Source organism: Ceratotherium simum, chromosome X, assembly GCF_057802395.1.
Source record: "Ceratotherium simum simum isolate JZ-2026a chromosome X, ASM5780239v1, whole genome shotgun sequence".
Classification (NCBI taxonomy): domain Eukaryota; kingdom Metazoa; phylum Chordata; class Mammalia; order Perissodactyla; family Rhinocerotidae; genus Ceratotherium; species Ceratotherium simum.
In genome coordinates this window covers 68781737-68808414 of record NC_141940.1, presented here as the reverse complement: position 1 = coordinate 68808414, position 26678 = coordinate 68781737, and the positions used below count along the sequence as shown (strand labels likewise).

Below are 26678 nucleotides of genomic sequence, written 5' to 3'. Positions count from 1 at the left end.
TCACCAAGAAACCAGTGCTACAAGAAATGTTAAAGGGACTGATTTAAGGGGAAAAGAGAAGACCACAAAAAGGAAAAATTATCTATGTCCAAGATAACAGAGTAATGCATACAAATGCACAAAAAAGAGGTTAGATATGATATCAAAAACATAAAAGGAGGGAAGAGGGGAGTTAAAGAGTACAGCTTTCAGACAGAGGTCAAACTAAACAGACCATCAATTCTGTATAGAAGGAGATAGGAACACAGAAGGACTACTAAAACACTGAGAAAAAGAAAAGATAAAAAATGGCAGTAAGTACATACTTATCGATAGCTACTTTAAACATCAATGGGCTAAATACTCCAATTAAAGGGCATAGGGTGGCTGACTGGATAAAACAACAAGACCCATATATATGCTGCATACAAGAGACACACTTCAGACCTAAAGACACTCACAAACTGAAAGTGAAGGGATGGAAAAAGATATTCTACACAAATGGCAATGAAAAGAAAGCTGGCATAGCAATACTCATATTAGACAATATACACTTTGAAACAAAAACTGTAAAAAGACACAAAGAAGAGCATTAAATAATGATCAAGGGAACAATCCAACAAGAGGATATACCACTTGTAAATATCTACACACCCAATGTAGGAGCTCCTAAATATGTAAAGCAATTACTAACAGACATGAAAAGAGAAAAAGACAGTAATACAATAATAGTAGGGAACTTTAACACTCCACTTACACCAATCGACAGATGATCCAAACAGAAGATAAATAAGGAAAGATTGGCCTTAAATGACACACTAGAAGAGATGGACCTAGTAGATATATACAGAGCATTCCATCCAAAAACCTAAGAATACACGTTCTTTTCAAATGCACGTGGAACATTCTCCAAGATTGATCACATATTAGGCCACAAAACAAATCTACATAAATGTAAGAAGATTGAGATAATACCAGGCATCTTTTATGATGACAATGGTATGAAACTATAAATCAACTATAAGAAGAAAATCAGAAAAGTCACAAATAGTTGGAGATTAAACAAAATGCTTCTGAACAACGACTGAGTCAACAAAGAGATCAAAAGATATATCAAAAAATACCTGGAGACAAATGAAAATGAAAATATGACATGCCAGAATTTATGGGATACAGCAAAAGCGGTTCTAAGAGGGAAGTTTATAGCAATACAGGCCTATCTCAACAAACAAGAAAAATCTCAAATAAACAATCTAACAATGCACCTAAAGGAAAAGGAAAAAGAAGAACAAACAAAGCCCAAAATCAGTAGAAGAAGGGAAATAATAAAAATCAGAGCAGAAATAAATGAAATTGAGACTAAAAAAACAATAGAAAACATTAATAAAACCAAGAGCTGGTTCTTTGAAAAGATAAACAACATTGACAGTCAATTAGCTAGACTCACCAAGACAAAAAGAGAGAAGGCTCAAATAAGTAAAATAAGAAATGAAAGAGGAGAAATTACAACAGACACCTCAGAAATACAAAAGATTATAAGAGAATACGATGAAAAGCTATATGCCAACCAATTCGACAATCTGGAAGAAATGGATAAATTAGAATCATACAACCTTCCAAAACTGGATCAAGAAGTAGAGAATTTGAAAAGACCAATCACCAGGTAGGAGATAGAAACAGTAATCAAAAACCGCCCCAAAAATAAAACTCCAGGACCAGACAGCATGCCTCGTGAATTGTACCAAACATTCAAAGAAGACTTAATACCTATACTTCTCAAACTCTTGCAAAAAACTGAAGAGGGGGAGAAGCTCCCTAACTCACTCTACGCAGCCAGCATTACCCTGACACCAAAACGAGACAAGGACAACACAAAAAAAGAAAATTACAGGCCAATATCACTGATGAACATCAATGCAAATATCCTCAACAAAATACTAGCAAATCGCATACAACAATACCTTAAAAAGATTACACACCATGATTAAGTGGGATTTATTCCAGGTATGCAGGGATGGTTCAACATTCACAAATCAATCAACGTAATACACCACATTAATAAAATGAAGAATAAAAATCACATGATCATCTCCATAGATGCAGAGAAAGCATTTGACAAGATACAGCATCCATTTATGATAAAAACTCTGAATAAAACAAGTATAGAAGGAAAGTACCTCAACGTAATAAAGGCCATATACGACAAACCCACAGCTAATATCATCCTCAATGGTGAAAAACTGAAAGCTATCCCTCTAAGAACAGGAACCAGACAAGGATGCCCACTGTCACCACTCCTATTTAACAGTATTTGAAGTCCTAGCCAGAGCAATCAGGCAAGAAAAAGAAATAAATAGGATCCAAATTGGAAAGGAAGAAGTGAAATTGTGACTATTTGCAGATGACATGTTTTATATATAGAAACACCAAAGAATCCACCAAATAACTTTTAGAAGTAATAAACAAATACGGTAAAGTTGCAGGATACAAAATCAACATACAAAAATCAGTTGCATTTCTATACACTCACAAGGAAGTAGCAGAAAGAGAAATTAAGAATACAATCCCATTTACAATTGCAACAAAAAGAAGAAAATACCTAGGAATAAACTTAACCAAAGAGGTGAAAGATCTGTACACCAAAAACTATAAAACATTGCTGAAAGAAATTGAAGAAGACACAAATAAATGGAAAGATATTCCGTGCTCTTGGATTGGAAGAATTAACATAGTTAAGATGTCCATACATCCTAAAGCAATCTATAGATTCAATGCAAGCCCTATCAAAGTTCCAACAACATTTTTCACAGAAATAGAACAAAGAATCCTAAAATTTATATGGAACAACAAAGACACCGAATAGCTAAAGGAATCCTGAGAAAAAAGAACAAAGCTGGAGGTATCACACTCCCTGATTTCAAAATATACTACAAAGCTATAGTAACCAAAACAGCATGCTACTGGCACAAAAACAGACACACAGATCAATGGAATAGAATCGAAAGCCCAGAAATAAACCCACACATCTATGGACAGCTAATCTTCGACAAAGGAGCCAAGAACATACAATGGAGGAAAGAAAGTCTCTTCAACCAATGGTGTTGGGAAAACTGATAGCCACATGAAAAAAAATGAAAGTAGACCCGTATCTTACACCATACACAAAAATTAACTTCAAGTGGGTTAAAGACTTGAATGTAAGACCTGAAACTATGAAATTTCTATAAGAAAACATATGCAGTACGCTCTTCGACATCGGTCTTAGCAACATATTTTCAAGCACCATGTCTGCCCACGCAAGAGAAACAATAGAAAAAATAAACAAATGGGACTACATCAAACTAAAAAGCTTCTGCACAGCAAAGGAAACCATCAACAAAACGAAAAGACAACCTAACAATTGGGAGAAGATATTTGCAAACCATACTTCTGATTAGGGCTTAATCTCCAAAGTATATAAAGAACTCATGAATCTCAAAAACAAAAAAAACTACCAACCCAATTAAAAAATGGGCAAAAGACCTGAACAGACATTTCTCCAAAGAAGATATACAGATGGCCAACAGGCACATGAAAAGATGTTCAACATCATTAACTATCAGGGAAACCTAAATCAAAACTACAATGAGATATCACCTCACGCCCATCAGAATGGCTATAATTAACAAGACAGGAAACAACATATGTTGGAGAGGATGTGGAGAGAAGGGAACTCTCATACAGTGCTGCTGGGAGTGCAAACTGGTGCAGCCACTATGGAAAACAGTATGGAGATTCCTCAAAAAATCAAAGCTAGAATTACCATATGATCCAGCTATTCCACTGCTGGGTATTTATCCAAAGAACTTGAAAACACCAATGCGTAAAGATACATGCACTCCTGTGTTCATTGCAGCGTTATTCACAATAGCCAAGACTTGGAAGCAACCTAAGTGCCCATCAAGGGACAAATGGATAAAGAAGATGTGGTATATATACACAATGGAATACTCAGCCATAAGAAACGATGAAATCCAGCCGTTTGTGACAACATGGATGGACAATGAGGGTATTATACAAAGTGAAATAAGTCAGAGGGAGAAGGTCAAATATTGTATGATTTCCTTCATTAAGTAGTAGATAATAACAACAATAAACAAACACATAGGGACAGAGATTGGATTAGTGGTTACCAGAGGGGAAGGGGGGAGGGAGGAGGGTGAAAGGGATAATTTGGTACATGTGTGTGGTGATGGGTTGTAATTAGTATTTTGGTGGTGAACATGATGTAATCTATGCAGAAATAGAAGTATAATGATGTACATCTGAAATTTTTACAATGTTATAAACCAATGTTACTGCAATAAACAAAAAATTTAAAAAAAAATTCAGTAACATACTCATTCATCATTTCAACAAAAATTTACTGAGATCTTACTATGTTACAGGCCCTGGGCTAAGTAGTGTGGAAATATTTGAGGTATTCGAAGAGGAATCACTACTGAATAATTCTCATTAAATAAGTCTCTAGGAGCACTACTTATTATAATAGTTTGAATTTTCCTGAGACCTATTTATAATTCCACATTTAAAAGGGGTTTCCAGAGATCACATTATCCATTTCCTATCTCCAAGTAGAGGAGCACCCAACTTAAGATGGCTATAAGATATCATCAGTGCTAATACAGTATCAAGCACTGATCTAAGCACCACACACACACACACACACACACACACACACACAGACATTTAATCCACACAATGATTCTAAGATATAGGTGCTATTATCTCCACTTTAGAGATGAGGAAATTAAGGTATAGGATGATTAAATGACTTGTCCATGACCATATATCTAGTAAGTAGCTGAGCCAAGATTTGAACTCAGTCTGTTGTGAGAATCTACAATCAATAACTCCACTGTACAGCTCCTACATTATTTTGTGGCTATTGGACAGTACTCCCAGGATATCTCCACTAACCTAAGGTGAAAGACAGAAAGCAAAAAAGAAGGAAACAAAATAGAGGTCTAATTGAGTACTGTGTATTTACGTTCAAGCTCAAAGAAACTTATCCCACCATACAAAGAAAAAACAAAAGCCATGAGTTTTCATAAAGGAGAGAGGAAGAGATTAAACTTGGACTTTTATTAGATTCCCTTATAAGGTAGTACAATTGAAAATGTTCTTGGGGAGTGTTTCTTGGGGTAGTTTTAATTTATTTATTTTTTGGTCTCTTTAATACATTCTCAACTAGACATAAAATATAAAAAATGTAGCATTTCCACTGAGCATTTGAGTCCTTTGACTTATGCTCAAAAAATATAACTCATCGTACCTCCACCTCCCACTCCCATTGCCAACCCCACAATGTAACAATCCATGAAGTAGTACAATGTACCTTTTGGGAAAAGTGAATCTGCAATAGTTTTGGATCATAAGAATGTACCCTTTTCTCCTCTGATGATTTCACACCTCAATTTCCCAGCAAAGAGTGTTTCCTAATGCCTAGATTTTGGCAGTATTTCCACCAAGAAAAGCTGCTTCCCAGTCCTACCCTGAAGTAGATCCCCTTGACTCATCTTTCTGATTACTCCTGAGATGGGATGAGCCTCTAGTAAGAGCTTGAAAGGCAGTGGCTCCAAGATGCTTATCCCAACTGATCCCTTAGGTAATCTACCCACACCCTGGATCCAAAGCTTCCGTTAGTCTGGCCTTATCTGGCATAGCTGCCCCTGTTATTCTTGGCCAAGATGGAAATTACAGCAAACTATTTCATGGTTTTGAGCAGGCTCAGCAGTGAGAAAAGCTGAAGGCTCACAGCAGACAGGTGCAGAGAAACTGAAGGTGGAGGATTCCAGCCACTGCCTTTATGACACAAATACAGTCAATATGGGGGTTAGAAGTGAGGAGTGGTGTGTGGCAACTAGAAAAAAGGATCAAAGACTAACTTTTTAAAAACTTTTTCACTAATTGTTTGCATGTCAGAGAGATAGTCCAAGAAACTGTTTTATATCTTGAAGGCAAATTTTTGCCCCAAAGGTAGATATATGGTTCCAAAAAAAGACAATATAAAGCTAGGATTGGGAAGATATGACTTTGCAACACACAGACTTTGCAAACTCAGGCCCAATTAGTTGATTCTGAGTTCAGCATGAGTTAGCAAGCTGTCAAAAATGCTATTGTAAAGTTAGGTTGTATCAACAGGAGCATTATGTTCAGAATTAGGGAGGTGATAGTTCCACTCTATTCTGGGCTGGTAAGACCACTTGAGATATTGTTTTCACTTCTGGATACCATACTTTATGACTTATATAGGTACTTGAATGAGGAGAAGCCTGAAAACTATAACGTGAGGAACAGTTAAATGAACTAGAGATATTTATCATGAAGAATAGATTTAGCTATTTTTAAGGGCTATCATAGGAAACCGAAATTAGACTTGTCCTATATAATACAAATAAGGGTAGGCCTACTGGGTGGAAGTTCCAGACGTGTAGCTTTTCTAACATATCTGGAAATATGCCAGAACTCAAAGAGATAAGTCTTAAAATCAGTTTTAAATTGACTGGTTACAGTCATTGCTTACCAATGGCAGGAAAAGCAACAGTAAGCTGGCAGGGAGAGGGATCATCAGAGGGCCCAGAATGCTAATAGGCAAAGCTGTCAATTTTATTGAGGTGAGGGTAAAAGTAAACTCAAAAATGGGGCCAGCCCAGTGGCGCAAGCAGTTAAGTGCATGCGTTCTGCTGCGGCGGCCCTGGGTTAGCCAGTTCAGATCCCGGGCCCGCACTGACGCACCACTTATCAGGCCATGCTGTGGCAGGCATCCTATATAAAGTGGAGGAAGATGGGCATGGATGTTAGCCCAGGGCCAGTCTTCCTCAGCAAAAAAAGAGGAGGAATGGCAGATGTTAGCTCAGGGACAATCTTCCTCACACACACAAAAAAAGGAAACTCAAAAGAACCAAAAAAGTCAGAGTGGGAAAGCAAAAAACAAGAGCAAAGCAGGTGGAGTCCTAGACAATATAAGTGGAAACCAAAAAACCAGAAGAAATGTACATAGTAGTTGCAGACAAAGTCCAGTTACGAGAAGAAAGAGAGAAATAGTAGCCATGGCCAGAAACAACAACAGCAATTGAATTTTACCTAGCAAGCTATGTTATGGCTCCTTCAGAAATAGAAACTTTTTGAGAGGGTAATTCAAAATGACAACTGACTATAAAGGTCTCTGCCCCAAAGTGGTTGAGGAATCTTAAAGCTAGAAGACACCTTAGAAAGCATATAGTCCATCCTCTTTTTCAGTTCCACCTTTGAAACTCTATTTTCTGTAGTGTTGAGTGCACTTGTCCATAACATGCTAGTTTCAACTTGACAACCAGGCAAAGCACACAAACTTCACACTTCAGCAACACCATTTACCTACAAGACAACTAGGTAGCCTTCCTCACTAGGGCAGAGGTCTTTTACAACATTGCAGTGTACTTCATCTGAATGTACAATTTTGCATGCCAACTACAGGTCAAACCCCAAGTACTTCCTGCACCCTGTCTCTTTCCACGACGTTCTCCACTGTGTACAATTACCTTAGGTACAAAGAGCAGTGGAGGCTGACCCCCAATTATTCCTTCAACAGCCCAAGGAGTTATATAAATGACCAGAAAGAACTAGTACTCCTCAAGGAATCCTACTACTCCAGAAATAACATGTAGCTGCTCAGCCAATCTCTTTTCCTCATGTTGTAAATTCCATAGTCTTTTGGTTAAAACTATCACATATTCTCAAGATCTACCACATCTTCCACTGACCCTCAGCCAAAGTCAGTCCCACACCCTAGTCACCATCAAAAATGCCATTTTTTGTACAAGTAAAAGGGGGATATATTCATAGGACTTCCTGTCTGGACAAGACAGTGTAGATTTATATCTCCCTTCTTTTCCCCCACTAAGTACAATTATAAGTGACAAAGGAGAACTCTGACAGGTAGAACTGGTTATGGACCCCCAGGATTGTAAGAAAAACACAGCAGCAGGGTACCTTACATCATGCCATTCAACAGAAGAAAGTAACCCAAGCCTGGCATTTCCTGACCCCCAAATGAACAACAGAAGGTGCTGCAAGTAGGCTTATTCCTTCCCCTTCCCCAGATCACTTAGAGTCCTTCCTATAACACTAGACCAACCTAGCACCACAGGCAAGGTGGTTTGATGTCCCCAGTGACAATGATAGCCATGAGAAACACTCTCCTTCCCTGTAGGGCCTGAAACTCTCCTCTCCCACCAAAAGCCACTGGGTGGCACTGACAAAGAGATCCAACCACAACAACCACCTGGGTAGGAAGCACCTTTAATCCTCACAAGCTAGAGACCCCATTCCACTACTTAGAACCACCAGACAGCCTTGCTTGGGGAAGCCCCTTCTGCATCTTCAATCAACACCAACTGAAACCAGTGGGAGGATCAATAGCGCAAGATAAACCAAGCAGATGAGAATAGCACTAGAAAGGTTCTAAAAATTACACTTTCATTGAAACCACAGCTCACAAAAGTAGTCAAGGATCTGCATGCTAAACCTAAACACAGTGACTACCTGCTGAAATTAAAAAATTTAAATAGGACCCAGAATCTGCTAATGTAGTAGAAAAACTGTTCAGGATACAATCACAAATCACCTGTCATACAAAGAACAATGAAAATCACACCTTGAATGAGAAAAGACAATCAAGTGATGACAGCATAGCAATGAATCAGATATTGGAATTATCTGACAAGGATTTTTTTTAATTGATGTTTTAATAGTTTATAACATTGTGAAATTTGTGGTTGTATATTTTTGTTTGCCAATCACCATATATATGTCTCCCTTCACCCCTTGTGCCCATCCCCTACCCCCATGGCCCCTGGTAATAAGAATACAGTTTTCTCTGTCCATGTGTTGGTTTATATTCCACATATGAGTGAGATCACACAGTGTTTGTCTTTCTCTTTCTGGCGTATTTCACTTAACATAATACCCTCCAGCCCCATCCATGTTGTTGCAAATGGGACGATTTTGTGTTTTGTTATGGCTGAGTAGTATTCCGTTGTATATATATACCATATCTTCTTGATCCAATCATCAGTCGAGGGACACTTAGGTTGCTTCCACTTCTTGGCTATAGTGAATAATGCTGCAATGAACATAGGGGTGCATAAGCCTCTTGGGATTGTTGATTTCAGGTTCGTTGGATAGATTCCCAGTAATGGGATAGCTGGATCATAGGGTATTTCTATTTTTAATTCTTTGAGGAATGTCCATACCATTTTCCATAGAGGCTGCACCAGTTTGCATTCCCACCAGCTGTGTATGAGGGTTCCTGTTGCTCCACATCCTCTCGAACATTAGTTGTGTTTTGTCTTCGTGATTATAGCCATTCTAACGGGCGTGAAGTGATATCTTAGTGTTGCTTTGATTTGCATTTCCCTGATGATTAGTGATGTTGAACATCTTTTCATGTGCCTATTGGCCATCTGTATATCTTCTTTGGAGAAGTGTCCATTTCCTCTGCCCATTTTTTGATCGGGTTGTTTGTTTTTTTTGTTGTTCAGTTGTGTGAGTTCTTTATATATTATGGAGATTAACCCCTTGTCAGATATATGTTTTGAAAATATTTTCTCCCAGCTGGTGGGTTATCTGTTCATCTTGATTCTGGTTTTGCTTGCCTTGTAGAAGCACTTTAGTCTGATAAAGTCCCACTTGCTTATTTTTTCTTTAGTTTCCCTAGTCTGGGTAGGCATGTCATCCGAAAAGATTCCTTTAAAACCAATGTCAAATAGTGTGTTGCCTATATTTTCTTCTATGAGTTTTATATTTTCAGGTCTCACCCTCAGGTCTTTGATCCATTTAGAGTTAATTTTTGTGAATGGCAATAGCAGATGGTCCACTTTCATTCTTTTCCATGTGGCTGTCCAGTTTTCCCAACACCATTTGTTGAAGAGACTTTCCTTTCTCCATTGTATGTTCTTAGCTCCTTTGTCGAAAATTAGCTGTCTGTATATGTGTGGTTTTATTTCTGGGCTTTCAATTCTGTTCCATTGATCTGTGTGTCTGTTTTTGTACCAGTACCATGCTGTTTTGATTACTATTGCTTTGTAGTATGTTTTGAAGTCAGGGATTGTGATGCCTCCAACTTTGTTCTTTTTTCTGAGGATCGCTTTAGCTATTCGGGGTCTTTTGTTGCCCTATATGAATTTTAGTATTCTTTCTTCTATTTCTGTGAAGAATGTCATTGGGATTCTGATTGGGATTGCATTGAATCTGTAGATTGCTTTAGGTAATATTGACATTTTAACTATGTTTATTCTTCCAATCATGTGCATGGGATATCTTTTGATTTCTTTATGTCATCATCGATTTCTTTCAATAATGTCTTGTAGTTTTCATTGTATAGGTCTTTCACCTCCTTGGTAAGATTTATTCCTAGATATTTTATTCTTTTTGATGCAATTGTAAATGGTATTATCTTTTTGAGCTCTCTTTCTGTTAGTTCATTGTTAGCATACAGAAATGCAACTCATTTTTGTAGATTGATTTTCTACCCTGCGACTTTGTTGTAGTTGTTGATTATTTCTAATAGTTTTCCAATGGATTCTTTAGGGTTTTCTATATATAAAATCATCTCATCTGCAAATAGTGAGAGTTTCACTTCTTTGTTTCCTATTTGGATTCCTTTTATTCCTTTTTCTTGCCTAATTGCTCTGGCCAAAACCTGCAGTACTATGTTGAATAGGAGAGGTGAGAGTGGGCAGCCCTGCCTCGTTCCTGTTCTCAGAGGAATAGCTTTCAGTCTTTCCCCGTTGACTATCATGTTTGCTGTGGGTTTTCATAAATAGCCTTTATTATGTTGAGGTACTTTCCTTCTATACCCATTCTGTTGAGAGTTTTTATCAAATGGATGTTCTACCTTGTCAAAAGCCTTCTCTGCGTCTATTGAGATGACCATGTGGTTTTTATTCTCTGTTTTGTTGATGTGGTGTATCACGTTGATTGATTTGTGGATGTTGAACCACCCCTGCGTCCCTGGTGTAAATCCCATGTGATCATGGTGTATGATCTTTTAAATGTATTGCTGTATTCAGTTTGCCGATATTTTGTTGAAGATTTTTGCATCTATGGTCATCAGCAATGTTGGCCTGTAATTTTCCTTCTTTGTATTGTCTTTGTCTGGTTTTGGTATCAATGTGATGTTGGCCTCGTAGAATGAGTTAGGAAGTGTTCCATCTTCCTCTGTTTTTTGGAATAGTTTGAGAAGGATGGGTATTAAATCTTCTTTGAACATTTGGTAAAATTCACCGGAGGAGACATCTGGTCCTGGACTTTTAATTTTGGGGAGGTTTTTGATTACTATTTCAATCTCTTTACTTGTGATTGGTCTATTCAGATTATCCATTTCTTCTTGGTTCAGTTTTTGGAGGTTGTATGAGTCTAAGAATTTATCCATTTCTTCTAGATTTTCCAATTTGTTCGCATATAATTTCTCATAGTAGTCCCTTATAATCCTTTGTTTTTCCATGGTATCGGTGTAATTTTTCCTCTTTCATTTCTTATTTTATTTACTTGAGTCTTTTCTCTTTTTTTCTTAGTAAGTCTGGCTAAGGGTTTGTCAATTTTGTTTATCTTCTGAAAGAACCAACTCTTTGTTTCATTAATCCTTTCTACTGTTTGTTTAGTCTCAAATTCATTTATTTCTGCTCTGATTTTTATTATTTCTCTCCTTCTGCTGACTTTGGGCTTTGTTTGTTCTTCTTTTTCTAGTTCTGTTAGGTGTAATTTAAGGTTGCTTATTTGGGCTTTTTCTTGTGTGTTAAAGTGGGCTTGTATCGCTATGAGTTTCCCTCTCAGGACCACTTTTTTGCTGCATCCCATATGGTTTTGTATGGCATATTTTCATTTTTGTTTGTCTCTGGATAGTTTTTGATTTCTCCTTTAGTTTCATCCATGATCCCTTGGTTGTTCAGTAGCATGTTGTTTAATCTCCACATTTTTGTCACTTTTCCAGTTTTGGTGTGTGTGTGTGGTTGATTTCCAGTTTCATAGCCTTATGGTCTGAAAAGATGCTTGTTATGATTTCAATCTTCTTAAATTTATTGAGGCTTTCTTTGTTTCCCAACATATGGTCTATCCTTGAGAATGTTCCATGCACGCTTGAGAAGAATGTGTAGTCAGCTGTTTTTGGGTGGAGTGCTCTGTATATGTCTACTAGGTCCATCTCGTCCAGTTTTTCATTTAAGTCCACTATTTCTTTATTGACTTTTTGTCTGGATGATCTATCCATTGATGTAAGTGGCGTATTAAGATCCCCTACTATTATTGTGTTGTTGTTAATGTCTCCTTTTAGGTTTGTTAATAGTTGCTTTATGTACATTGGTGCTCCTATGTTGGGTGCATATATATTTATAAGTGATATGTCTTCTTGGTGGAGTATCCCTTTTATCATTATATATTTCCCTTCTTTGTCTCTCTTAACCTGTTTTATCTTGCTTTGTCTGATATGAGTATGGCAACAACTGTTTCTTTTGTTTCTCATTAGCTTGGAGTATTGTCTTCCATCCTTTCACTCTGAGCCTGTGCTTGTCTTTAGAGCTGAGATGTGTTTTCTAGAGGCAGCATATTGTTGGGTCTTGCTTTTTAATCCATCCTGCCACTCTGTATCTTTTAATTGGAGAGTTCAATCCATTTACATTTAGGGTAATTCTTGATATATGAGGGCTTAATGTTGCTGTTTTTTCACTTATTTTCCAGTTCTTTTGCGTTTCCTTTGTTTCTTGTCCCATTTGTTTTGGACTGCCAATTCAGTTTGGTTGTTCTGTCTTATAACTCTTCTAGTTTTCTCTTTGTTTATCATATGTGATCTTGTTTTGATTATTTGTTTAGTGGTTACCTCAAGGTTTGTATAAAACATCTTGTGTATGAGATAGTCCATTATCTGATGGCCTCTTATTTCCTTATACTAAGTCAATTCAATCACTTTCCTCTTCCCCTTCTAAGTCATTCTTGTTATACCTTATTCTATATTGTGTTCTCGGTGTGTGTTTACAGTGATGAGGTTATATTTATTTTTGGTGAATTCCTTCCTTTGATCTTTGATTTTGGTATTTAAGTGGTTGCTAACCTATTCCGGTAAAGATCTACTATTTTTCTGATTTTCTCTACCTATTTTTCTCCTTGCTCCAAGCTTTGTATTCCCTTTCTTTTATTTTTTCCAGGCTTTAGGGCCTTCTTGAGTATTTCTTGTAGTGGGGGTCTCGTGGCCATGAACTCCCTTAGCTTTTGTTTATCTGGGAAAGTTATTATTTCTCCATCATATTTGAAGGATATTTTTCTGGCTAGAGTATTCTTGGCTGAAAGTTTTTGTCTTTCAGTATTTTGAATATATCATTCCAGTCTCTCCTAGCCTTTAAAGTTTCTGTTGAGAAATCCGCTGAGAGCCTGTTAGGAGTTCCTTTGCACATTATTTTTTGTTTTGTCTAGCTGCCCTTGTTTCTTTGTCATTGACTTTAGCCGGCCTTACCACTACATGTCGTGGAGTAGGCCTTTGCCTGTTGATGTATTTACGAGAACTACTGGCTTCACTTACTGGTATTTCCTGCTCCTTCCCCAGATTTGTGAAATTCTCAGCTATTATTTCCTTGAATAGGCTCTCTGTTCCTCTTTCCCTCTGTTCTCCCTCAGGAATACCTATAATTCTTATGTTACATTTCCTAATAGAGTCAGATATTTCTCAGAGACTTGCTTCATTTCTTTTTAGTCTTAGTTCTCTCTCCTCTTCCATCTCGAGCATATCTGTATTCCTATCCTTTATAATGCTAATTCTTTCCTCCATATTGTCAGCTCTGTTCTTTAAAGATTCCAGATTCTCCTTTATCTCCTCCATTGTGTTCTTCATCTCCATCAGTACTGATTGGTTTTTCTTTATGATTTCAATCTCTTTTGTGAAGAAACTCCTAATCTCATTGAATTGTTTGTCTGTGTTATCTCATATTTCGTGAGGTTTTTTATGAGAGCTATTTTGAAATCTCTGTCATTTAGGTTATGGATTTCTGTGTCTTCAGGTTTGGTTTCTGGGTGCTTGTCATTTTCCTTCTGGTCTGGTGATTTCATGTACCTTTGCATTGTGGCTCCTGTATTGGCTTTGTTTTTCCTCATCCTAGAAATATCTGGTTGCAATTTCCACCCGCCGCCACCATGGGGGTTAAGGGCTGTGTAATCTGAGCCCCCTGCGCTCTACCCTGGCTGCTCACTGCGATCGACCGGCCGCTTGGTCTGGTCTGGTTGGCTGAGCTGCAGTGTCCGGCATGTGGGGAGTGGAGGTTCTCTCTCTTTTGCCCGCTGGGTCCCTGGCAAGGGGGGCTTCTCACTCGCTGCTCGTTAGCCACTCTCCTGGGGTGCTCAGATGTTGATGGTACCCCTGGAGCAGTTCTGAGTCCTCTGTGTGGGAGTTTCCCACTAGCTGAGAAAGCCCAAAGAGCTACGGTTTCCCTGCAGAGGGCCACCCCTCCCCCCCTCTCTGGGAGCCATGCAGACCAGGATCGCTGATCTGATGGGGAGGGAGAGGAGTTCTCCTTACCTCTCCCCACTTCCTCCGGGGACCCAGCACGTTCCACTCTCAGATGTGCAGCAGTGTGGATATTTCCGATATTTCTTTTCCCTGTCTAGGAGACCGTTGTTGGTCTGTGACTGTTCCTTTTGTTGTATCTTATCGGGGGAAGATTTTTCGGGAAAGCTCACTCCGCCATGACGCTGATGTCACTCTGACAAGGATTTTTAAAGCAACAAGGATTTTAAATCAAAAAATGATTCAACGGGCCTTTCAAATTCTTTCAAAACACATGAAGACATAGAAAATAGCAAAGAAAGAGAAGTTATTAAAAAATGGAAATTACAGAACTAAAAAATACAATAACAGAAAATTTTCAAAAACTCACTAGTGGGCTCAATAGTCAAGTGTAGATGACAGAGGATAAAATCAGTGAATTCGAGAATATACTAATAGGATTTACCCAACCTGAAAAACAAAAAAAAATGAACAGTCAGAAATTTGCGAGACAATAGCAAAAGAGCCAACATTTGTTTCTGAGTCCCAGAAGAAGAGAAAGAGTAGAATTGAAAACCTCTCAAATTTCTTGCAATATATAAACTCATAGCTTCATGCCAAGACACATCATAATTAAGCTTCTGAAAACTAAAGGCAAAGAAAAATTCTTGAAATAAAAAAATCAAGAAGGCATACATCAAGATCTGGGCAATCTTATACTAACACAGTCACCATTGCTGGCTTCTGTACGTGGAGGTATGGGAAAAAAAATTAACCAAAGACAACATCTACCAATAATTTTATCCCTCACCTCATATTCACCTTTTACCTCCCTCTTCAGTTGCTGTTTCCATAATATCCAAAAGATTGTGGTGAAAATGTGCTCAGACCTCCTGAGACCTGAAGAGCTACCCTAGAAAACATCCCTCCTGTCACCCAAGCTAGAATGCTTCATGTTTGTTCTCAACTCTATCCTATTTTATGCTTTGCATCCTTGAGCATTTTTCAAGTTCCAGAGCTTCTACTTCCTCCACTGAGATGATGACATCATTCATTAGTTTTGTTTGGTAAGATATTTTCCACCTTCTCAGCATGTATTCTACCACCCTTTATGAATTTTGTGTCATTAATCTTACTTTTTTCTTCTAGTACCAGTCTGAATAATTATTCTCATATTTTTAGGCTGTTATCATAGTCCCCTCCTCTCTCAGACCTTAGCAGTAAGCCAGTATCCCTATCCCTAGAGCCTTCAAGCTGCCTCTACCCATCAGAAAGTTCTAGACTCTATTTGGCTGATCCCAGTTATCTTTCAATCACTACCTTGAAATTTATCCAATTTGCTGATGTCTGTTTAATAGCAGGACACACCTGGGCCTTCCCTGGACATCCCAGGGCCAATACAATACCAGAGTCAATAGAATATTCCCATGACAGCAGAATTAAGGAACTGATGGAAAATGCCACATTTGATCTCTTAAGTTTCTCTAATCTTCCTATACCTCTATTCATTCCTTGGTTTCTCAGGGAAAAGCGATTCAGGATCAAAAATAAGAAAGTTGGTCCAACTTGCCTTTCATTCCCATTTTATCCTATATACTCTCATGCTGCTGCTAGTACCTCCTGTTGCAGAGGAAATTGATCTGATAAATGTATTTATATTGAAGTGCTGAAGACTTAAGATGATATCCCTTCATGGGATATTTATTGCGTTTTGAAAGAAGCTTGGAGAAGGCAATGATAAACCCAAAAGGTAGAGTATATGACTAAATTGCAAATTCTGAAAAAGAACTTTAGTTCATCACAAGAAGCAATGTGATGTAAGTGGAAGAGGGCTAGAATGGGAGTCTGCCACTGATGTATTCCTTAAGGACTTAGCAGTGACAGTGTGAACTTGAACAAATCATTTCACCTTTCTGGACCTTGGAGGACACTTATTGGTATGAAAGGGTTTAGACAAGCTGACATTAAGATTTCTTCCAATACTTAAATTCTATGAATTGCCAGTGATGGAGACCTTCCTAACAGGCTTCAAATAACACCACAAAGGCCATGTCAATTGCTTATGAAAAAGCTGGTCATGAATATGTGTTCTTATCTTCCCCAGCTATGAGAGCACAGAGAGTGAGCAATCAATTCTGTCTAGGTGCTTTGAAATAAACTTCACAGAGAAGGTAATGTATGAAGGACAAATAGGACTTTTTCAGGTGGCAAATGATAGAGAAGGGCATTCCAGGTAGAGAGTAAAGTATATGAAATACTGTACCACTATGTAAGAATGCACTGTATTCACAAAATAGGGAGTGGTTGGGTGAGGCTGGAGAATAGGGTATATGGAAGTAATGGTGAGAGTTAAACCTAAGGTAGAATAGGTCCAGACTGTGAAAGGCCCTGAATGCAGTTCTCAGTGTTAGAAATTAATCCCATAGAGTTAATCCCAATGTGTAGCCACCGATGATTTTTAAACTAGGGAGTGACAGGATCAAATCTGTGCTATAGGACAAAACCTCTGGCTACAGTGTAAAGGTTAGATTTGAGGAGAGCATCCTGGAGGCAAAGAGGATTGTTGTTGCAGAAATCTAAACACAAGGTGATAAGAGCCTAAGTCTCTCTTTCCAGGAGAGAATGAGGAATGTAATGGGGCAAAGAAAGATGGCTGGTACTTTCATGGGGGAAGTAATATCAAGTTAACCATGTGGCTCTCCCAGGGCAAGAAGAAAGCCTTACACTTCTTTCTGCTCCCATAATGCTCAGTTCTTTGCTGGGTTCACAATAGACATAGGATATACTAATCTCCAAAAGTTGAAGTCTCAGGAAGTTTTGGCTCTACTAAGTCTTCTAAGCTAGTTTTCACTTAAGGTAACACAGAATTGAGCATGGAGGAGTCCACACAGAAATGCTCCAAGAGAATCAAGTCTAGTTTGGACAACTTTAAGCTCTTGTTTTCTTGATAAAGGATTAATTTGGCACTCTCTACTGACGAGGCAGGACTAGACTTTAGTAAAAGCCTTGCAAGGCCTTCCCAGGAGACTTTTGTGCATCTGTTGATTAGAATCCTTATTTCTTGGACCATATTATCTGTTGTTACTTTTATCACAAGTTATACCTTAAAGTTTACTTTATTTAACTACTCCCCATTCCAGCCTAATACAGGGACCCTCTCTATAACATCCCTGACAAGTGTCATCCAGCCCAGCATCTGCTTAAAAGTCTCCAAGGATGGAATACCCATTACTTCCTAAGACACCTCAATTCAGGACCTAAAGGCAGAGGAGTTTAGGTATTTTATGGCCATGTGCTAATTTTCCAAAGCCAAAGCAACTATTTTGAGCATGAAGAAGTTTGTTCTTGGCACCTCTCAACCCTCTACTTCCACTTTAATAACACTGTTTATGTTAGTAGCAAATAAACATATTTAAAGCATTCATTATTTTAGCAATACTTATTGAACTCTTCCTATGTGCAGTGCACTGCTGTGGCTGGGTGGGGAGAGGGGAAGGTGGCAGAATGGGGACAGAGAAGGAAATTCATTACCCTCAATGAGTTTAACATCTAGTAGGATCAGATCACTGATGCCAAGTACAGCACAAGCCATTGGTGCCAAAAATAATTTACCAAGCTAGGTATGATTAGGAATATGGTTTAGCCTCCTGAGAAGGGACAAAACCAACTTTTCCAATAAATCCTCTAAATTTACCCAGTGGCTCGCCACATGATGAAAAGTGTTTATCTCCTGCTTTCAGTTTTTATTGGCATACCACCATCTACTCTGTGGCTGGCTTGCAGATTGTCATAATGAATGATGGCCTCCAAATACTACCCTCTCTTGGGCCTATTAATCATGAGTACTGTCCAGTAGAGAAACGAGATTTTAAAATGCTTCCTTGAAGTTTTCAGTATTTGTTTATGATATCCAATCTAAAGAATATCTAAAACCATTACTTTCTCCCTGCTGGGACCTCAAAGCTCTCTTGTTTCCCTGAATTGCCAAGAAATACTATTAGCATTTGGCAGAAGGGGCAAAAAAGTGCTATATCACTATGTTTCTGTTTGTTATTTTTCAAAGTCCAATAGACTTTATTAGCAGGAGTATCCCGTCTTGCCTTTCATCACCTAGACTGTTATTTCCCCCAAAACTGCTTCTTATGTTTGTAAATCATTTGTATCTTATAACCCTCTTTCTCAATATGAAAAAATCCAAGGTGTTGTGGTGAGGCTTTCCAATTTGATTAGGAAGAGTATCTTAGAGCCCTGTTTGTAAGAACCATGAATTCCACATGAACAGAGTAGATGAAATAGAATTTGTTTGTTTTAATGACTCAAGGCTACCATTATAAGCATGAATCACTGTACTATGCTATGCTACTTTCAAGTATAATTAAGGTGGTAGGTAAATTAACCCCTAAGCCAACTGATTCCAGATTATTATTCTTAAATAATTCTCCCCACATTTATCTCTTTTTCACTATAAGCTATCTCTTATGCGCTTGTGGCACATCTGATTCTAAATGAAATGGCTTCTGCTTTCTTCATAATGCTTCAAAATGGATTAGCTAGTTATCTTATTCTGCTCCACAGTGGATTAACTAGTTACCTTATTAACTAATTGACCTAAAAATTAATGGATAAAAATAGTTTAATGTCCCTTATAGATCTGCCAGCCTTAAATGAACCTAAACTCCTCTCCAAGCTATGTTCTCAGCCTGTACCACCTTTCAAAATAACAAGTTCCATATGCTTATCACCCCTTTTATTTTCTTAAATTTACCTGAAATTTTGTTAGGCAGGAATATAGGCAGCCCAATGAAGGATTCTAAAATTTGGTAAACAGATCCACATTCACCTAATCCACATCCTTAAAGACTTCACTGAAATCTCTTTTATTTCTGTCTTTCTGAAGAATGAGGTCCCATCTTTTTAGACTATCCTTATATGATGTTTTATATGATATGATCCTTATGTTTTGCTATTGGTACTTTTTGTTACCCTTCTTCCTTTCCCACACCTTTTTTCTTTTTCAGGATCATGACATCATTCCTCATGCACAGTGATAAGGCATTTGGGCAATGCCTCTCTGTATTGCACACTGCAAAGAATATCAGTGTCCTTCACTTGCAACATAGTAGATGCCACCTTGTATCCTTCTTTATCTTTGTATCATCAATAGCAGCCAATATTGAATATTTAATAGGTAAGGGACACAGAGAAGAATAAGCATCTGTTTTTCAGGGCACTACTAATTTCAAATAGTCTACCTGAATTTTCAGAAGATGTGCTCCAATTTTTGGTTTAGAAAATATGGTCACCATAAGTACATATTTTTACGTGAAAAATATCACACAGTAAATAATTAGATCAGTGCGATTCAGTGCTAGAGACAAAATGAACTTAAATAAGTGCTAGAGGAGTTCAAAGAAAAGACCAGCATGGCCTGAAGCAACTAGAGGTGCTTCACAGAGGAGATAGGACTAAGTGGGGCCTCTGAGGGGTGAGTCATATTGAGATACAGTGGGGATGGAAATGGGGATGAGGGTCATCATCTGAGGAGATTAAAGGGATCATTTATATGACTGCCAAATCCTTCTTAGCAGCATCTTATCATACCAACCAATTCCTTGGCACCTGTAGTAGATTCTGAGGTCAGTTGTCAGAAGGCCCTGCCCAGCCACTCAGAGGTTTCCCTCTTGGTCCCACATCCCATCTTGCCAGCTCATTTTCTAAACTCATCTTACTGGGCTCCCAGTTCCATTGGTCAATCAGAAGTTGGCCAAATCAGTTTACTTGTCTAGATGTACTAGAAATGTTCTGGCCTGAGTGGGCAAATAATTATAATCAGTGATTTGCTATGACCTTATCACTCAAAGGCTAAACTAATTCAACATTTTTTTTCCTTCATCTCCAAATTGGTTTGGGTTCGTTATGTAGAAATAACCTAAAAAAGACAATGCTGACATAAACCAATACGTAGATCATTTCAAAACAGTAAATGAAAACAAGATAAATTTGGGCAGAAGCCAAATATGTAGAATTAAACAATTACACCATGTTTAGACCCAAGCCTATTAGTGGGGAAGTGAGCAGGGACAGGAAAGAAAGTTTCATGTTTAGACATATTGAGGTTGGTAAAAGTTATTAGGTTTCTTTTGGGTGGCCTAGGAAAGCTTGGAGGAGTTAGGATATCAAAAACTACTTGGATAAATTCTAATGAGCTGGGGAAAAAGCAGGGGATCTTGGACTAAAGCTTGTGAACAAAAATAAGAAAATTTGGATGGGGCCTTAGAGTATCTGACAAACAATATTCTCTTTATTCTTATTTATTGGTTTCTTTTATTCCTAGTGCCTCTGGATCACCAAACAGTTGGTGAAAATCCAGGAACCTGTGAGAGCTATGAAAATAAGGTAGTACTATTATTACTAGAATTATGATTAATATCTAGACATACAAACAGATAAATAAGTAGAATTGTTAAAGCAAATGTTACAATCCAGGGATGGCCAGTTAGCATCTTGAAGGTTTCCTACATATTTCAGGCATCTTGCTAGCTGCATATATGTTACAGGCATTGTGAACAATTTCTAGGAATGACTTACAAACATTATACACATTGCCTAGGAATTGTTTACAATTCCTGATTTAACATTTTGCCTGTAACATAAATACCAGTTAAAATACAAATAACTTGATCATACACTGGCATCAAACCGGAAGGCAGTATTTCTGCAGGTCTGTCATAATACCAGAAGATTGATTTGCATATCAAAAATGTAACATAGCATAGGTAATGACCAAATAACTATACTGTACTTTTTAAGACCCATATTCAGAAGACTATGTATGAATTGACTGAAATAACCTAAGTGCAAAGAAAAATTTGATTCAGTGCTTTTAAAAGTAAGCTAATTTTATAACTACTAAGTTGTACAACTCTAAGTCCAAACATATAAAAAATATGACTGATTTTTTAATTCAAGTTTTTTTTTACTTCACTGTTTTTTAAACAAATTAACTGCTAACTTAATGTTTATTTTAAGAACATACCAGAACTTTTACATCCAAATGTATGTTGTACTTTTCAAAATACTTCCCTTGGGAATATATATATATATACACTTACTCTGATTATGCTGCTTTTGCTCAGAATAGTTTTGAAATGCTGCTTTTGGAACTGCCTTCAGAGCCAGTTTATGAACTATACAATCAAAAGTCATTACTTTCTTATCATATTTCAAAAGGTAATGTATATGATATACATCAGCTATACAACATATTAGCTATATAATTTATATAAACCAGATTAATCTGATAAATCAAAATACAGTCATATTATCATTATGGCCCTTTCCCAAACCACCCTCTGAGCCTTTTTTCAGGCTATATCCAAGACCATCTCCTCCCCCTCCACCCTACCTCCCCTCCCAGAAGACATGTCCAGTTGAAAAGTATTGACCATCATTTGTTTCAAAAAGCTAGAATTAACTTACCCCAATAAAGTTTCTTAGTATACTACATTTGGCCGGACCAGGCAGCTAAACTGTAAGATTCATGATATCAGGGGCTTTTTCTGGTTCACTGCTGTATCCCCAGTGCCTAGAACAGTGTCTGGCTTGTTGTAGCTGCTCACTTAATAAATATTTGTTGAATGAATGTATGGATGGATGAATTAATGAAATTCCTTTAAGAGTCATTATGGATCAACAAATATAGATGGACAAATGTGAAATACCAAGGTGATGGCCATATTGCAAATAAAACCATGCTTCCATCTGACAATGAGCTCAAGATACCAGGTTTAGCAGTGGTTAACAAGGATCCTAATGGTAGCTATAGCGTGTCTCTGGATTAGGAGCTGGTTAGTTTAGTGTGACTTTAGAGTCTGGTACCATATCCCCTGTGGATCAGTTTGCTCATACCATAGTCCTTTTACATATTAGGCCTCTGGTACAGGCCAGGTGGCTTGCAAATTAGTGCCATGGGGTTTTATTTTCCAGGGTAGTTACTGAAACCTAGAGATCTAAAGTGGCTTGGGCTAGGTCACATAAGCAAACTAATGAAGAGTAGAAGAGCTTGGGTCTGAGATAAGAGAAATAAAATACTAGGTCCCTGCACTGCTCTGGTATTTACTCTATTCCAAGCTAGAATTACAGTCCTGCAATCTTCCTCCTTGATACTACCACCTTCTACATGAGCTATGAAATTATGACCTTGAGGCCCTCTTCAACTCAATTCATTTGGGAAAAGCCCTCATTGCCAGTAGTAATAGTAGTGGTAATAGTGTTAGTTGTAGTAGTAGTAGTTGCTGTTGTTGTTGTTATAGTTGTAAGTAGCAGTAGAAGGAGCAGTAAAGGTAAAAGTACTACTAGTATTAATGTTAATAACAAACAATATCGTCTACCACTTATTGAGTGCTTAATACATGATATGAACTATTGAAACTCTTTACATGTGATATCTCTTTTAGTCCTCTTCACAAATCTATCAGGTAAGCAATATTATTATCCCCATTTTACAGATGAGGAAACTGAGAGTCTGAGAGGTTAGGTCACTCAGCTAGTCAGAGGTCTAAGCTCTTGCCTGCCTAACTCTGAAGCTGAGGCACTGAAGCACAACAGAACGCTGCCTCCTCAGCATTATCCTGTTATCTGACCCGTCCTTCCCCTGGCCCACAATAAAGCTACAAAATATTTGAAGAGCCACCATAGCTCAAACCTTGAAGCGATTTGGTTCTACTCATAGCATTCAATTATAATGGCTGTAAAGCAACACAATCCTAGAGACTGAACATCTGTTTTAAGACCTCGAGTGAGTATCATTTTCTGGAATATCCCCTTAGAAATGTTTTTTGAACATTTGTTAAAACAAGTTGAGGTCTGGACACCCTCTGACGCCTTTCTCGATTGGTTATGTGCCAAGTATGACATGATCCTTCTGCATGTGGTTTGAGTTAGGTGGAAGTATTGTACATGCTTGGGACATTGGGCAAGGCCTCCAGAGCTGCCCCTAGATCCAGACAAGCAGGCCCACTATGGAAAGGGCAGCCGTGGGGTAACTAGGCTGGGACCAATGACAGGCTGTGTCACCCCAGAACCCCCATTGAGAAGGCAGCCTTTGCCTGACAGCTAGGACATTTGTGTTCTCCTAACCTTCCCTTTGCCTTCCGCCTGGATATTTTCTGGTCTTTGGGATAGGTTCCAGAAACACCCAATGGACTTCTCACACCTTGTGGCTTAAGAGTTTCAGGAGCTCTGAGCCTAAACAACTAGCCTAAGGCTGCTATGGCCTTACTTTCCTGCTACAAGCCACTTAAGCTCTACCTGTTTTACCATGAAATCATTAGGAAACTGATTAATGTCATTGGCAGGTGCCTCAGTGCACATAACTGGAAGGGACTACAATTCCAGACAGTTTTATAGCTTTGGCAGGATATAAGTATACTCTGTGGATAGATTGAATGTCACCTCTTGGCCTGCATTTGTGGGAGATGGCTGCAGAGTCCATCAGCAAAGCTGCCACGTGGCCAAGTACATATGAGTGATGGAAACATGACTGTGGTAAGAGGCCAAGTTTGGTAATGAGGGAGGAGACACTAAAACCTAAGGGGAATCCCTGAATCCCCAACATCTGTGAGATGGATCAGATGAGGCTAGAGGGCAAAAAGCAATAGAAAAGTGTTCAGCTGACACAGATGTATAAGGAAAGAACCAAAGATCAAATCTTATGTTGTGGCCAAGGGGAAAGTTACGGGTGTCAGATCTGCTTTAACATCCAAATTAGAAGATAAAATATACAATGGGAGTGCTTCTGTTAGACACAAATCTAATTATGGGAATATCTTTTCTTACCCACTATGAACTTTTGAAATTTCCTCCAACTATTCCAGGAAGTCCTGCAAACTGATGCTATTTCTTCTTTACCTCTCTTAATGCAAAATGCACTTGTACCACTAAAAACTGAGAATATCCTGTAAACTTGGTCTTATACTACTAGTAGGAAAATAAACTAAGCTAAAGGTTGCTATAAATTTTTATTGATTGAAATTGGCAAAGTTTAGAGGAAATGGACCAGATAAGAGGTTATTACAATTTTTGCAATGAGAGGTTATGAAGGCCTAAATGAGGGTGGTGGTAGTGAGTATGGAAAGGAGTTGCTGGTTGTGAGAGAGATTATGAAGGAATATCCACACGACTTGGCAACTGACTGGATTTAGCAGGGTAATGGAAGAATCAGAGATATTGCCAGGGTTATTAGTCTTAGTGATTGGGAAAAATAAAAATGATGGTGCCAGTAATAGAACAGTGAGTTCAGGAGAAGAAAAAATTCTTGGAGGGAAGATAAATGAGTTTGAGGTGCCATATTGAAAGACAGAACAGGCAATTTGAAATTCTAGTCCAATACATGGGAGAAGTTTGGGCTGAAGATAAAAATTCAGGCGGGCATCACTTGACTGCTCTTTTACCTAAAGTCCAAACTTCTGGCTCCCAATTCCTACAAGCAAAGGCCATATACAAAGGATATTTGAAACTTAGTTCCTTCTCTCTGCTTCTGCTGCTATTCCTCCCCACTCCCCAGGTTCTTCTGCCCCCTAATTATCTCCAGAACCTTACAGTAGAGAAACCCAGTTGGCCTCTTTGTCTATTCCAAGCATTCAGTGTAAATGTCGAGTTTTAAGAATGGTTCTTTATATTCCCAAACACATGTCATTTGTGAGTAATAAGTGATCCAAGCAGATTACATTTATAGAAAGTTTCAATTGTTTTGAAAATTATTTATACCAATGAAAAAATAAATACGCATGAGAAAAACCTAGAAAGGGAAGATCAGGTGAGTGCTGCAGAGTTATAGTGACCATATTTTCTGAAGCAAAAATTGGGCCTTGGTTTCTGATGAAAAAAAAATTTGATGCACTGAAGTCCTTTCTGATGGAATGAGGCAATTAGTAGACGCAATTGGAATCATGAAACATTGCAATTACCAGGACATTTGGATTCTTTCTAGGACAAGATATTTATCCTGGGAAATCTGGTAAGTACATAGAGTAGAATACTAATAACTCAATGCATACTTCATGTTTTCGTACTCGAAAATTGTTTTCGTTTATTATTTTATATTCCATAACTTTCAGTTTAGGATGCCTGACAGTCTTGGTATTTGCTCCCTCTCTAAAGAACTTTGAGGACCCAAAAGTATTGAAGGTAAGAGTGAGAAGGTACCTTGGAGATCAATTCATCCAACTACTTTTTTTAAAAAATAAAGAAACTGAGGGTCAGAACTAAGAAATTTCTTGCCCAAGGTCACACATCAAGTAGTCAATGGTAGAAGTGGGACTAGAATCCAAATATCCGGACCTCCCAAACATCATTGTTCCAAACACCAAGCCTCCATTTGGGCAACAGCTTTTCCACTCTTTCTTCTTCACATCTCATCCCTACCCTTTCCTTTGGGAGTTGGAGGAATGGGGCCCACTTCTAAGGGGGCACAGTGCAAAAATGCAGAACTACCAATGCCTATCATCTCAAATTCCTTTGATCTATAGCAGCAGCAACCCTCCCCTCACCCAGACATCTTTCCCCCTTCTCAGCTGAAACACCCACACTTCTGTTATAGCAGATGTCTTAGGGTCAAATGGAACATCAAGGGGAAACTCAGGTGAAACTTGGATACCTGATATTCCCAGCATTGCATTCCCAGATGATTACAGATTGAGAACTTTGCACACACCCAGACTGTTGGAACGTTATCACATTTCCTCCCTTCCAAGCTACACTCAAAATTGTTGGAAGGGCCAAATCTCCTATTCATGAGCAAAGACTCACTACTGGGAGAAAATTCATTGATGGTAATACCTCATTCCTTGAGGTTTGTTTAACTCGTCCCTATGGTTGAGCAGGAAAATGATATTACTTTGTATATCTTACAAGAAGTGACTTGCCCAAAATCAGCACAACAGAGCTAGAACCCAGGACTCACACTTCACATGTCCGAGATCTTTTCTCTATTCCCTACTGCCTCCCAAGCCTGTGAGAAAAAACAGTGGCAAGGAATGGAACAGGGATGGCTCAGACTCCCTCATGTATGACTTCTTTGCATGGAGCAATCTCCTATAATTCTATTAATCATGCGTCACACTTTAGTTTCCCCCCTGAGCCTATGAACTTT

At 38.2% G+C, this 26678-nt stretch overlaps 1 long non-coding RNA gene across 4 annotated transcripts in view; it reads right to left on the bottom strand.

Annotated features, from left to right (window-relative positions):
- The window catches only part of LOC106803826 (uncharacterized), a 136465-nt gene that overhangs the window by 49193 nt on the left and 60594 nt on the right, over nt 1–26678 (bottom strand). For 2 of the 4 annotated variants that reach the window (XR_015550509.1, XR_015550508.1), the window contains exons 3-4: nt 14919–14998; nt 14561–14744 (exon numbers count right to left, since the gene is read on the bottom strand). This is a non-coding gene — a long non-coding RNA (uncharacterized LOC106803826). Of the gene's footprint in view, nt 1–8693; nt 14745–14918; nt 14999–26678 lie in introns of those variants that run through there. The other 2 variants (XR_015550507.1, XR_015550510.1) reach the window with 1 other exon arrangement.